Genomic DNA, 13449 nt, shown 5'->3' on the forward strand with positions numbered 1-13449 from the left:
AAGCCAAGCCAATTAGGGGAAGCAAGTCATTGCAGGCTGAAATGAAGATCTCGGACCTAGTGTGCATCATGAAGGCCCCACACCTACTTAAAAAAACAGTTAGCTTAGTGTGACGATTCCGCTTGAACTGCTTTAAGCTTTTCGCATAAAACCTTGTTTATGAAGCATCTCGTTTTTTCCACTTTATAACTCGCTTGCGTAAAGACTGATGCAACCCGGAGGGAGAGGACAACACAAGTGTGCGATAGCCCGACGTTAGTCCTACAGTCTCACCTCGATGCCTCACGTCGTCAACTGGCGCCCGTAGCTCGAGGTAAAAAGCGTATAATGTTGCTTGGGGAATAACAAGGCCCAACTGGAAGGTTTACGATGTTAAGCCTAAACAGAGCAGGTTAAGCCTAACGCCACATATTGAGGTGGTGATGATGATGAGAAAACTTTATTTTTGCCCAAACTGGGAGCGGGAATAGGAGAAATGGCAGTGTTCAACCAGGGGCGTCGGAACAGGGGGCGCAGGGGGAGCGACGGCTCCCCGTAATGTACAAATGGGGAGCACTGCTCTCCTAGTCAAGGGTCACCTGAAGACTTCTGCTGAGCATCAGACAGCTCCAGCAAAGTTAAGTTCATTTGTTAAAGGCAAAATGGCTAAGGATTAGACGATATTTGTCGCCCTTAGGAGCGGCCTCAAATCTGAAAAAATAGTGAGTTCGGCGTTACCCGTTTTCGGTAGCTTTATAGTTGAAAGTCCTTCGTACGAAGCACTTGAAAAGCTACTCTCCCCGCCCAAATATTCGATGCCTGCGGTATCAATCAAAAGATCGATGGTATATTGGCTTTGCCTTTTGTATTCGGCTCCTACAATCATGATACTAGCCAGCTCCACTGGACAGTATGACCAATAATTTTTTCAGCTAACCGGTTCAGATGTGTTAGAAAATCATGGTTCCCTAAGCGGTTTGCCCCAATAGAATAAAAACTCACAGTTTAACAAGTTCTCAGCAGAGATATCAGCAGTGCGACTTATAGGATACGAAATATGAATGCATCCGTATCATACTACTAAAATTTTCCGAATATAATGGTGCACCAGACAATCATAAATACTCGAAACAAAATTAAAATAAATTCTCCGTTCTGCATGTACGTACTCTGGTAATTAAACGCACATGATTCAATCTACATGTACATGTTAACGCATAGCATAACTTCTTTCTTCAACTAACCTGTATATTTAACTCACTTGCTTTGTCAATGTTCTTCGTGTAAGCCTTCATTTTGTAGCATGAGTGTGCAGGTCTCTTAGTATGTTCGCGGTTGGGACGCATGTATATAAATGTGCTGTTAAGTATGTGTTTCTTTTGGAAATTTTAATTTGTTTATTTATTTAGATGTACACAGCTCTTTTGCATTGATATATAAAAAGTTATGGAATAAAGGGTGCTACTGTTGCCTCAGGCAGAGGGCACAGTCGTCGTGAATCAGTGAATATTTGACGGTTTGATTTGAGTTTATGTTGATGTTTAGATTTCGATTATTTATGCATAGTAGTCATCGCAGCAGCACTGTAATACCCTGCAGAAGTACTGAAAGAAGTAAATTAGAAGGTATTTAAAAAACAACCATAATAGTAATATAATCAGGGGGGTAAAGCGAGCTCCGAGACCGTATGAATCGTGGGCGCTGACATGATGCAATTCCCATGATTGCCAGAGCCATTGTATTCAGCCCTCTAAAAAGTTGATCCGTAATTATTAAACTAAAACAAAGAACTGAAGCAAAATAGTTAAAAAATGCATCAGTAATTAAAAGTAGCTCTATAAAAAACTTTTAGTGCAATTAGGCTCTAATTAGCGAACAAAGAGTAAGTGTGCAGTCAAGCTTTGGTTGCGTTTTTCTTTAAGTGTGCTAAGAAGTGGCGAGGCTCTTGCGCCTGACTTGCGCACTGTGTGTGTGCATTCTCCAGCTGAGATCTTCGTGCGTGCAAAACGTGTACAACTGGTACAACTCGGATGCACGCGCTGAGCAAGTGCCTCCCCGGGCGCTTGCGATGCTATCATTTGTTGCTTCACGTCAAGCACCCTATCTATTGCCCCTGAACTGACGCCGGAACAGGCTACGGAGTGGCAGCCAGCGATCGTTCCCGTTGGAAGAGAAATAAAAGGAGCTTTTATAATCGTTCCGTTTCAGTTGTTTTTTTCAACGAACTTCATACAGCTCTCCGTGCTTCGAACGTTCGCGCAAACATTCGTGAAGGCAGAACGCAAAAATAGGTACCGAAATGCGGTTCCTTTTTTAATCAGTCCCAATAAGTCAATGTTCTCTCCTCGCGCGCTCTGTGCGACAAATTACTGCCCATTCAGAACCACAAGGTTTCCCTTTGAAGTGGTGGAAAGCAGCTAGAACTTGGCGAGTACAGACAGAAAAGAACACGGGACACGCCGCTGACTGTATTTCGCATTCTCTCTTGTCATGCATTCTGCCACTCTATTGGCCTGCGATCGACCGTGCTCTTTAGTTCCTGGGCTTCAAAGGGCCGCGACTCACCGGCAATATCACCGTTGGCCCATGCGATAACGTTTTTGTGTGTGTGTGTGTGTGTGTGTGTGTGTGTGTGTGTGTGTGTGTGTGCGTGTGTCAATAAAGGTATCACATTCAACTAAAGCCACAGCAGTTCACTTTGTTTGAAAAGCATTGAGCGAGTCGCAAAATGTCACAGAATGGCAAATAAAGCGGCACAGCGAAAAAATGCACGGAGATCATGACGGAGATTCATTTTTCTGTGCGCCCCATTACGAATCAGCTGATTCCTTAGCGTCCTCGCGCATGCGATCAGTCGCATTCGAGCTCGCGCGCAAGTGCTTTGTGAGCGTTGCCACATCTTGCTCAAATAATCTCAGTACATATAAGTCACACGCAAAACCGAAAACACGTTGGTTACCTACCCACAGGAGATAACCCAATGCTATCGACGCCGCCTACACAAAATCCGCCGGGCCAGCGGGCTGCGATGTCACAATTAATCCCGGCATGCTTCGCTAGCCGGAAGCGGAAACGCCACATTAGCAGGTTGCCAGATTACAACCCATCACTTTCGCCGTTTTTAGTAAACAAAAGCTCAGCTGGCAACCTTCAAATCGTTGTGTCATCTCTGCCACAGTGTGTGGCACGGTTCCAATGCATTGGCTCAGCGGCGCGGTTTTCCTGTAGTCAGTATATTATCTCTATTAATATAATTGATGATGATGATGATGATGATGATGATGATGATGATGATGATGGTGCTGATGATGTTTAGGGTAGCCTAATTTTGTCTCGCCCAGGAAAAAAATAGTTCCGACGCCACTATATTCAACCATCCTTCTCCGTCAGATGGCGGCCAGGAGCCCGCGAGCGGCATCTTCGACCAATTGCGGAAGGCCGCGTTGAGTCTCCTGGTCGAAGATGAGCCACACGGCCTCCCAATCCCCTAGATCCGTTATTTAGCCCTGTTGTGTGTGATGTGCGTTGTAGTATTTGGGGGCAGGCCCATACGATGTGGCGCAGGTTGGCTTGTTTCCACCTCCATAGGTGCACTGTACAGGGTTTCGTTCCCACCCTTTTCTGTTCAACGTGGCCATGACTAAACGTTCCCAGCTACTTAATTTCTTGCCTGGCTATTCAGCATAGTTTATACGTCGCTGATATCACGCAATGCATGTCTGGAGACAGGTAAGGCGACATTCAAGAAACACTCCAACTATCTGCGACATCGTCCATGACTACGTAGCTTCTCGAGGTCTTGCCTGTTCTTCCAGAACGCCAGAAAACCTTCTCTACCAACCTTCAATTCGCGGCTGCAATTACAAGAGCACACCACTCCTCGAGCTCTGTGCATTAGGGTATTAGTCCTTAGAATACAACTCGAGGTCGAATGTTGTCCACCGGGAACCATCGAAAAAAAGTACTCATCACAGAACAAGCTGCGCGTACGGGTTCACGTCGTAAGAACTTCAAACAAAATCTAATAACTAAGCTCTTGCGTATGCCACGGGTTGCTGGCGTCTTTTTAGCAAATACGTACCACTAGCCACTTAGAGTGCAAACACTAAAAGGGTCGAACACAAAAAACTGTGCCCGAACCCTGAATTTCACCGGCATACCGTGAACCATACGAAAGGATTACATAACATTATAGTAGAATGCACCAGAAGTGGCGTGTTGAGAAAAGCGTTGAAGCCAACGCTCAACCAGTATTGTGAAGTTGTATTTTGTTTAAATCCTTCCAACCACACTATCATAAAGAGCATGTTCCCCATGGTCTTGTATTCTGCGCATGTCATGGTATACTTATGGGGCTACAAATGTGGTTTGCACTTCCAAAGATTATAGTATTTGCAATGAAAGGCAAGAAACATTCATGGTACTTCGGCTTTTTTTCTCTTAGAAGGTAAAGCATCTTGGCGTTTGTCCTCTCCCCAGCGTCACTAAAGTCTTTGAAGAGCACAGAGCTTTAAATGCACATATTCTTGGCAGTAGTAGCGTGGCGCCTACGCAAAATTATAAAGTAGAAATGCATGCCTGTGCTTAGCTTCCCAGCAACGTAACTTGCAAGCAGGCGGTCGAATCAAACGTTTCACTTCAAAGCGACGCGTCGGCTGAAGGATATTGCAAGTTAAGAGGTATCTTGTGCAAAACACTTCTTTGGTAGCTTCAGCAGCTTGCGGTGTAATGGCGGAAAGAGCCGAATTTCGCTTTGAGTGAACGAAGGAACGAAATCTTTCGGCATGCATGTAAATTTACGTTTCGGGCCATTTCTCTCCTTGGGTTGCATGATGATCTAGAAGAAAGTTAAACTTATAAGTGTGTCGCTGTTAGTGAAAGGGTGGGGGGCAGGTTCAGGATACCGTACTGATTAAAATCTTTTCAGCAAAAACCTCTTCTCGCCATAGAAAACTCACATTTATCTGACAAAGAAATTCAAATAACCACGAAACAATGTAAAACCATTGAACTATCAGAGGAACACTGCCGTAAAAACTTCGTTTCCAAAATGCTAAAATCTTCCAACCGGAGCGCAGGCTTTGGAATTCACACCACGGTACGACCTGCGCTCAAGAGTCTTCGAAGTGCTCAGCACGGGTGAGCCATGAGCCCGTGGCTTCGAAGGCCCATCTGGCAGAGGCGTAAGCCGCCTTCCTCCTTGAAATTCATGACAAGAATAGCTCTCACGCGGAGCGCACGGCATAATTCGAAGCGGTACGTGCTCACTCAGGCACAGATCGTGAAAGCTCTGCCCATCAACCGCGAAGCTTTTCTCGCGTGGGTCTAAAGTCTACGCGGCATGAATTCAGCGCATAGGTGCAGAGCATGAGATATTTCTTTGCGTCTTTGAGCAACTACGCCGACAAATGCTGGCGAGGTTTTATCGTTTGTTATATTCTCTAAAAGAGGAGTGCAACAGTTTTCATGCACAAGCTTTGAGGTTTTAAAGCATGTAATGCTTCTGTGTGATCCTGTAGCACCTCGCGAGCTATCGGCTTTCGTCGAACGGGTTGTCCGTGACGACGACGTTAAGAAAAAACAAGAATATATGCACTTTTGATGAGCTAAACAACTTATTTAATGTAAGGATCGCAACGTTATACAAACGGTGCTTCTTCGTTAGTGCTTGGATGGCGACTGCTTGCCCGCCTCTCCCGCTGTTTCGCCGATCACGCGGCCGGGCGAAGTTCCGTTACAAGAGTCCGCCGCGAAGCGAGCAACCCAGAGGCCGCATCCGGGGAAACGTAAACGCACCACGCGCTTGAGAGCCGGGGGCCGTAGGTGAAACGTAAACACACCACGCGCTTGAGAGCCGGGACCCGTATATGTAGTTTCGCCTGGCGTTCTGTGCGCGACAGAACCTCGGGCGAAACCTGGTCGAAACATGATAACACTCGAAAGAGCACCATCCATAGAAATTTACTAAAAGTAGAGGTATTTTGCTTACCCTACGAAAGCGGTGTTCACAACGGGGCGGTATTCATTTGAATAGTTATTGCGCGTGTATCCAACGGCGGACTACCATTTAACGCTAGACTTCCTGATAAAAAACTCCTGAAAACCGTAGTTGTCTTTGCCGTATGCTGATTGGTGGATCCCTTTGTCACGGGGCTTCTGTTACTCGAAAATGCAAAGCAAGGTACTGCAAAAATAACACAGATGACCCTAGCGCTTCAACCGGAGGGAATTGCGGGTCGCAGGGGAAACGTAGCGAGCACGTAGCGAGCACTCCCGGTAATCATAAAAAACAAACGGAGCAGCACCATCTCGCTTAAGGTGCGAAACACAAACAACAAACGTTAGTTGTCAAAGAACAATAAACAATACGCGCTTGTAACTATGGTTCTGCATCTGGGTGTAACCTTCTCGATTATGACGCAATACATGTATCAATACTCCGTTTAGAGCCGAGAAATAGCTACATATTTGTGCTTTTGTTTAGGGGATTTTCTGGTTCGAAATACAGCAGACTCGCTACAAATCAAGCTCGAAGGGACACCACGATTTTGTTGGAATTATCGAAAGTTTGAATTATCAGAAATTCTCCTAATAGGACTCCGGAAGGGTGGAGGGGGGGGGGGGGGCGGGGCAAAACCATACATGCTCGGGTTCTAATAAAACATTCCCATATATCTAATAATACAACATTTACCTGCAGTACTGAAGTTCTTTTCACACTTTGAAAAAATCACGAATGTATTACTGCTTTGTCTTTGAATGAGGGTTCTCAACAAAGTTTTCGGTGCCAGCAAGGGCCACCGGTCCACTGAAGAGAGTTTTAGGCACTGGTCAAGAACTTGCGAATACCAGAAATATTCTGAAAGAATGCAACTGGGAAGACAGAAGGGGCAAATGCAGCAAATATTTCCCGGCGAGGACAAGCGAAATGTACGAATTACCCGAAGTTACGGAATGAGGTAGTTTGAATTAGGTGGCCTTAAAATACATTGAACACACAGCGGGCCAACGAAAATTTTGAAGCTTGCTAAATTAATTGGAAGGTCGAATTATCCGAGTTCGAATTATCGCTAGTCTACTGCAGTGGCAAGTAAACGTTAGAGCTGGGCACAGTATTCAACAATGTGAGTATGCTACTTCAAATTGAAACGTAACAACCGGACACTACCGAGAAAATCTTATGAGATTCAGTTGGATTTCTAAAGCAACGCCCTAAAAAGGCAGTTGTTTCTATCCCTCTAAGAAGTATTCTTGCGCAGCTCAGAAAGCCTCACGGAGGGTTTTTTTCTGCGCGTGGAATGAAGGCACTAGAAGTCAGGGACAGGAAAATTTTGCCCCGTCCCACAGCAAAATTAGTACTGGCATCAGGAGTAGAATCATGTTCCAAGTATTCATGAATGACTCAGTGTGTGATTATGTTCCTCAGAGGAGCAAGAGGATCGTTCATTCGGAACAGAAAAATGCACGCACCCATAGACGCCAATTCGTTGACAATTTTTGCGTTAATGCTGACAGCGATAAAAAAAATTCTGTTTATACGACATACCTTCAAAGCAAGTAATCGCAGTTTTTTTATCCCGTGATAAAGCAGAGTTTTAACAAATCTGCCTTATTTGGAGCGGCTTGCCAGGGGAATGTTGAGGAATATGAAGTTGAGAATTCATCCGCGGCGTCAGAAGGAGGAGTGAACAGAACGCTGAATTCGTTGTGAATGACACGATGCTGTTGCCCATCGTTACCTTATTAAAAGAACCGGATGAATACCTCCCTTCCTCCACTCGTTACACCACTGAAAATAATAAGATGAAGCAAGCGGGCAGGCGATGCTTTATCAACTAGTTTTCCCAGTGCCATTTCACACGGATAGGAAAGACCAAGGAGAAGCTGTAAAGTTTTGCTGTGAATGGTTTGCAAAAAATCCCGTTTGGGTTCTTTCACACTTTGCATAACGAAGCCACACCTCAAAAGTGCCGATTTTCATAAATACAGTGTGAATAAAGAAAAAACCCTGCTCTCCTAACAACCTCAATACAGAATCTTTGCAGAAAAATATATTTAAAACCAGTTCACACTGGGTCTTTGCCCGTGAGAGCTATACGTTTGGGCGATTACGCGTGCCTTGTTAAAGGGCTGCGCACTAATGTACGCCATGTATGAATGAATGGCGGCAATTGGAAGCCGAAATGTTGTACAACTGGCCATTTTCGTGTTTGTCCCGATCTTTAAAATAGCAACCGTGGCCGGTAATCGAACTGTTGGCCTTCTATTCAGCCGAGCAACTACTCCTTAGCGAGCAGGCCTCCTCTGCAGAAAGTGAACATCCAGGCTGCCTAGGAAGCCACGTGTGAAGATGTGCACCGGATCTGTAGAAGTGTACTTCACGACTGCGAGCACAAAGGGGACTGGAGACCACTAGCAGAGCCTGGACGTAGGTTCTTTAGATAATGAAGTTTGTTTTCTCTCATTCTCTCTCTCTCTGTGCTTCGCCACTGAGCTGTAGTGATTCAGCAACGAATTAAAGACGGAACTATAAGAAAGAATAGGTGAGGACTTTAGTCACCTTCGCGGCGAAGCTAGCAATAAAACATGAAACAAAATGTGGCGACAACTGTGAACTACCGCAGAAATGGCGCTTTGCAGAAAATGGGCCGCACTATTGAATGTAATGGAGACCTGCACTGGAGCCTGAAGCCTTCAGAAAATTCAGGGGACACAATTCGGCCCGTATGTGTAACCGTAACACCGAATACAATAAACATTGTTCACATGATAACTGAGCCCATAACGAAGGGTTGAGCTATGGTACTCGTTATGTGCCGTGCGGGTTTTCTAGACGTACTGGTACCGTTGAAACGTACTATCTGGAGAACAGGCCGAGTTACAAGACCAAACTGAAGAAATATGCTATTTGAGCGTGCAGCGCTTATGCATGGCACGCACGGAAAATCTGCATAGATGATTATGTACGTTCAGCGAATTCGAGGGCAACGTACCGCGGGAAGCCACGAAATAACTCTTGCGCGACTCTCGATCGTCTAAAGAACATGTTCTTGTGGCGGCCTGCCAAATCGTTTCTGAAAACTCCTTTTCATAGTGCATTCTCACCGGCACATTCGTCTCGCAAAATATACCCATAAAGCGTAGCGCCGACTTCGACTCAAAGGCGACGCGCGGACTCTATAAACTCAAACATGCAAATGCGCTACGCCGTTCTGTAAATGCCAGAGGTGAGCGCTGCATCATGAATGCGAGCGGAACTGATATCCGCAGAGTATGACTGCGACAAAATTATTTTATTGCAAAAAAAAATGGTATGGAGGCAAGCGTGTTAAAGGCTATTGCTCAATGCCCCCCTTGCAACGTTTCGTCTCCTTTCCACGCTTTTCAACGTGGCGCCAGCAATTTACGCTTAAACGGGCCGTTCGGCGAATCGCCGCATTTAGCGTTCGCTGCAGAGGCCTCGATCCAAATAATTTTCCTAGATTGAACGAACAGAAACGAAATGGCGCCGTCTGTATGGCATACAATAGAAAAATTGTTCTTTTGATCTTCCTTCGGAAGGCGTAACTGACCTCTCTTCTAACGTACTAAGGTCTCGGGAGGCAGCAATAAACCCAAGTGAACCACCCACACATTCCGGGCTTCTGCGCCGTGTTTCACCGAGTCGCGCAGCAGCACTAACTGCTTGATTGACTTTCGGCTCGAGCAATTTTAGTAGCCACATGAGACTACCGATTAGAATACATGTAGCTGAAGCCTTGATCTCGCTTCGAGATATAAAGCATGTAACCTAATGCGCGCTAACAGGTCCTGCCACCTTCACGTTGCGGGAACGCACGTGTGCCGATTGAGTGCTCCTCAATCTCTACAGGAACATCGGACGCACTGGTTTTGTACGTCTTATTTCGTGTTATAAGGGCGAATGCATTGTTACCTTACATTTAATGGTTTAGCGGGATATCCGTTGAAGCTTGTTAAGTGGTCGCTCTTTTTGGAGCCTGTTTCGTGAAGCCTTGGTTAAAAAGCCTTTTTGTAACTCGTTGTTTATAAAGCCTCCCCTATTTTTTACTTTCTACCTCGTTTGCGAAACGTTGGTGCGTAGCACAGGCAGAAAGCTACCCGGGCATGCCTTCCGTTAGGCCTAACATCCCGCTTTGAGGCCTAACGTCGTCAACCGGTGCCCGCAGTTCGACGTACAATGAGTATGATGTTGCTTGGTGCGGCGTAAGGCTCAACTTGACGGTCAGATAACGTAAGGCGTACATCGCCCTTTGCGACTAACTACTTCTTCCGGCACACTCTTACTTCACAACGGCTGGGGATCTTAAAATGCACTGCACACACGGGCGTTTTCGTTTCTCGCATCGACCAGAAAAACGGCAGGCTCGACCGATATCGAACGCGCGTCATTGGTTTCAACATCCCAAAGCCTTAGACACTGAGCCAACGCGCCGGGTCTAATTTTCAGACATCAGGAAGATGCCAAGGTGAAATCAGTAAAAGTTTCGCGAAAGGTAATAAGAAACATTTTCTTCTCACATTTACTATTTAAAGTTCAATAGAATACGTTTAACTGCTCGCAATCGCCACCATAAAAATAATTTTCCAATGTGATTTTTAAAATCTTCTGTATTTGAATGCCTTCCAAGCACCTCAAATTCACATAGTACCAAGTAATGTATGTCTACCTGGCGCTGCCACTACTTTTATACAATTTATGAGAAATTTAATTCTTAGCACTCTCTTCCAGGAGATGAATTACTCATTTGTATTCACGTTCTCTTTACACTTGAGGGGGCATCAATGGGCATCGTATTTGTTGGATTTATTCATTACCCACTGGAATATGTTTGCACTCTTCCTAAGCTGCTTGCCTAGGCGCAGGTATACGTCAATATTTTTATACGTTTCGGCGTGTTAGTGGCTCTATACTGCGCTCGTATTTCCCGCCAGAAGCGCATTGATCAAGTACGCATTTTAGGCACCGTACGCGGACGACTCACTTCTGTACGCACATGCTCTAAATATGCGTGTGACAGATCCGCTTCGTCAAAAAATGTACAGGGAATGTATAATTTCAAAAGTAAAAGCAAATAATTTGGTTCGCGTAATCTACATTATGATGGCAATGATTTCATCAGCACTGCGAAGCTGGCGCTCTAGATAAAAATACTTTTTTATCCATCATTTTTGTTCCTAATAAAGTTGAGATTTAGTAGAAGAGAAACAACAAACCAGTCCTTTGTGCTGTTTTTTGCGCCTGCGCTTACAATTGCCCAAAAGGTGTTGTTCTGGGATAGCACTGTCGTCACAAAACTGGCATTCCTCAGCTCTGTACAAAAAGTAAAAACAATCACACTAAAAATCGTGCCCTCCTGTCGTGCCCTCGGACAATGCAAGGCGCAGAAAAGGCTCGCTGAGAGGCCGCATCCAAAAGTGCGATGCGACAGGAAGAGACAGCGATGAAGGCGTCCATCGCATACAGCGAACGCACAGGGCACTAGAGAGCAGCCTCGGATCAGAATGTTAGGAATGCGAGGCGCTCTAGCCGTTCCGGGCCTCGTCTTTAGCTCAACAAGTCCCGTGGGTTCACTTTCGTGCCACCGTCGACTACACGCCTGGCCTTCAAGGACAGGGGAGTGGGAAGGGTATGATATATTGTCAGGCGTGTTCGTAACACTTGTGCGAGAAACACAGGGCGCTCAAGACACACGAAACGCCGGAAAGATACCAGCACAAGTGAGGGCCATTTCGCTGTGCCTGCCGCGGCTAACTTTTCGCGTGGGAAGCTGAACGACGAAATAGGAGTTGGGACGCTAGAAGCGGGGGTTTGCGATGAGAGCCGCACGAAAGCGAGAGATATTGCTTAATATTGCACGTGCTACTGTAGCAGGCATCCTTTAATTGTTTATGGCTGGTTCTATAGAAGACGTGGGGCTTGTAACATCGACCACCGGCAGAAAGGCAGCGCACCATAGTTGCCAGTGTAGTTTTTTCTTTTTTTTTTTGTAAAATGCTCAACGTGTAAATATTTCCCGAATGGACCACTTAGAGTGTGCTTTGTCCAGATTGACAGAGTAGTTACGAAAACTGCCTGCCTTTGCCAGCGGGCTCTAAGGCGTTTGTGGAGACTGAAGAAAGCAGTTTTCTGCTGCCAACACAGTCACGTGTAGCGCACAATGGGCGTCATGGTGAAATGGACGTTAGTGTTACGACGTAAAAACTGTTGCGTTGTTTGAAGCCTAGCTGCTAACGCTACGCTTATGTTTGGCTTTGCTACGGAAGCGACAGCATGGCGAACTTTCTCACTACCATTACAGGGAGAGCACCCCCTGCTTTAGCATTTAGTTTTTCACTCTTCTCTTTAGGGAACTTCGTCGCTGGTGTCGACGCTATTCAGAGAAACAGCTCTGTGACTCCGAGGGAATCACAGCAAGTGTGTTGGGCCGCATTTGCATGGTCGGCAACGGCCTTGCGACCACGCAAGCCAAGTTTTTAATCTGAAAAATTGGAAGGGAGTCCCGTGTCGCTAATAAATGATGCCGTGCACAGAGAAATACTTGTATAAGCAGCTTAAGGTTTGAAATAAATGAACCGTTTCGCAAAGAAAAGAAAGTGAGGAGTGCCGAGTTTGTCATATTATACCCCAAATTCAGCAGACCGTCAATAATATCTTACAAGTTATTAATACGCAGAATGGAGTATTTTATTTCTTTTGAAGACAATGGGAACAAAATTAATTGGGTCGCAGGTTTTTTACGTAATTTTTGGACGCGAAAATAAAGTCTCACGTCACGGTTAATGATGCTACACAATGTTTCGCACTGTTTACTTGTCGGCAACGGCAATTATGACGGTTTACATTTAGCTCCTGTGTCGACGAGGACTAGATTAATATTTGTTTTAGGTGACCGGCTCGGCTTGGCAACTTTCAATGCAGAATTAATTCAATTTATTACCGTCTGCTACTTGCTGCGGCCTTGCTGTTTTAGCGGTGGCGGAGTGTATATTTTCTTGGCCGCCGCAAGCAGGCAACACGATCACAACTGAAATAATCATGCTTCTCGCACAATTGAATGCTCACCGAAGCCTATACAGTTGCTACGCTGCATTTGTTTTCCGAACGGTGCGTCAGCACTCGCGGCTCGCGTTGAATGACGTGAATTGCTAGTTCCGAAGCTCGCAGATGTGTTACGAAGATGTCTTGGCGCTAGTCATTGCTTCACACTGCATAAATCTCTACCGCTCCGGTTTCATACGACGGGGCTCTCTCAAGCAGCTTTTCACGCCTTCAAGATAAAATAGGTGATGCGACATGCATGCAGGCCGAAGGCAGCACTAACAAACATTTCACAGCCGAAAGGTCCAACTCCTAGTACTTTGCACAAGCCAGTAGCTGCCAATCCGCTTTACGCAGCACCCATTATTCCTGCACAGGCTCCCGATCGCAGCGTCAGTTTTCTCTCTATG

At 45.7% G+C, this 13449-nt stretch overlaps 1 protein-coding gene across 2 annotated transcripts in view; it reads left to right on the plus strand.

Annotated features, from left to right (window-relative positions):
* LOC144166612 (uncharacterized) overlaps positions 1-13449 on the plus strand; it is a 199870-nt gene that overhangs the window by 15000 nt on the left and 171421 nt on the right. The gene's annotated exons all lie outside the window — the stretch shown is intronic.

This window comes from Haemaphysalis longicornis, unplaced genomic scaffold, assembly GCF_048455015.1.
Source record: "Haemaphysalis longicornis isolate Haplotype H1 unplaced genomic scaffold, Haemaphysalis longicornis Haplotype H1 scaffold_18, whole genome shotgun sequence".
In the NCBI taxonomy this organism is placed as follows: Eukaryota; Metazoa; Arthropoda; class Arachnida; order Ixodida; family Ixodidae; genus Haemaphysalis; species Haemaphysalis longicornis.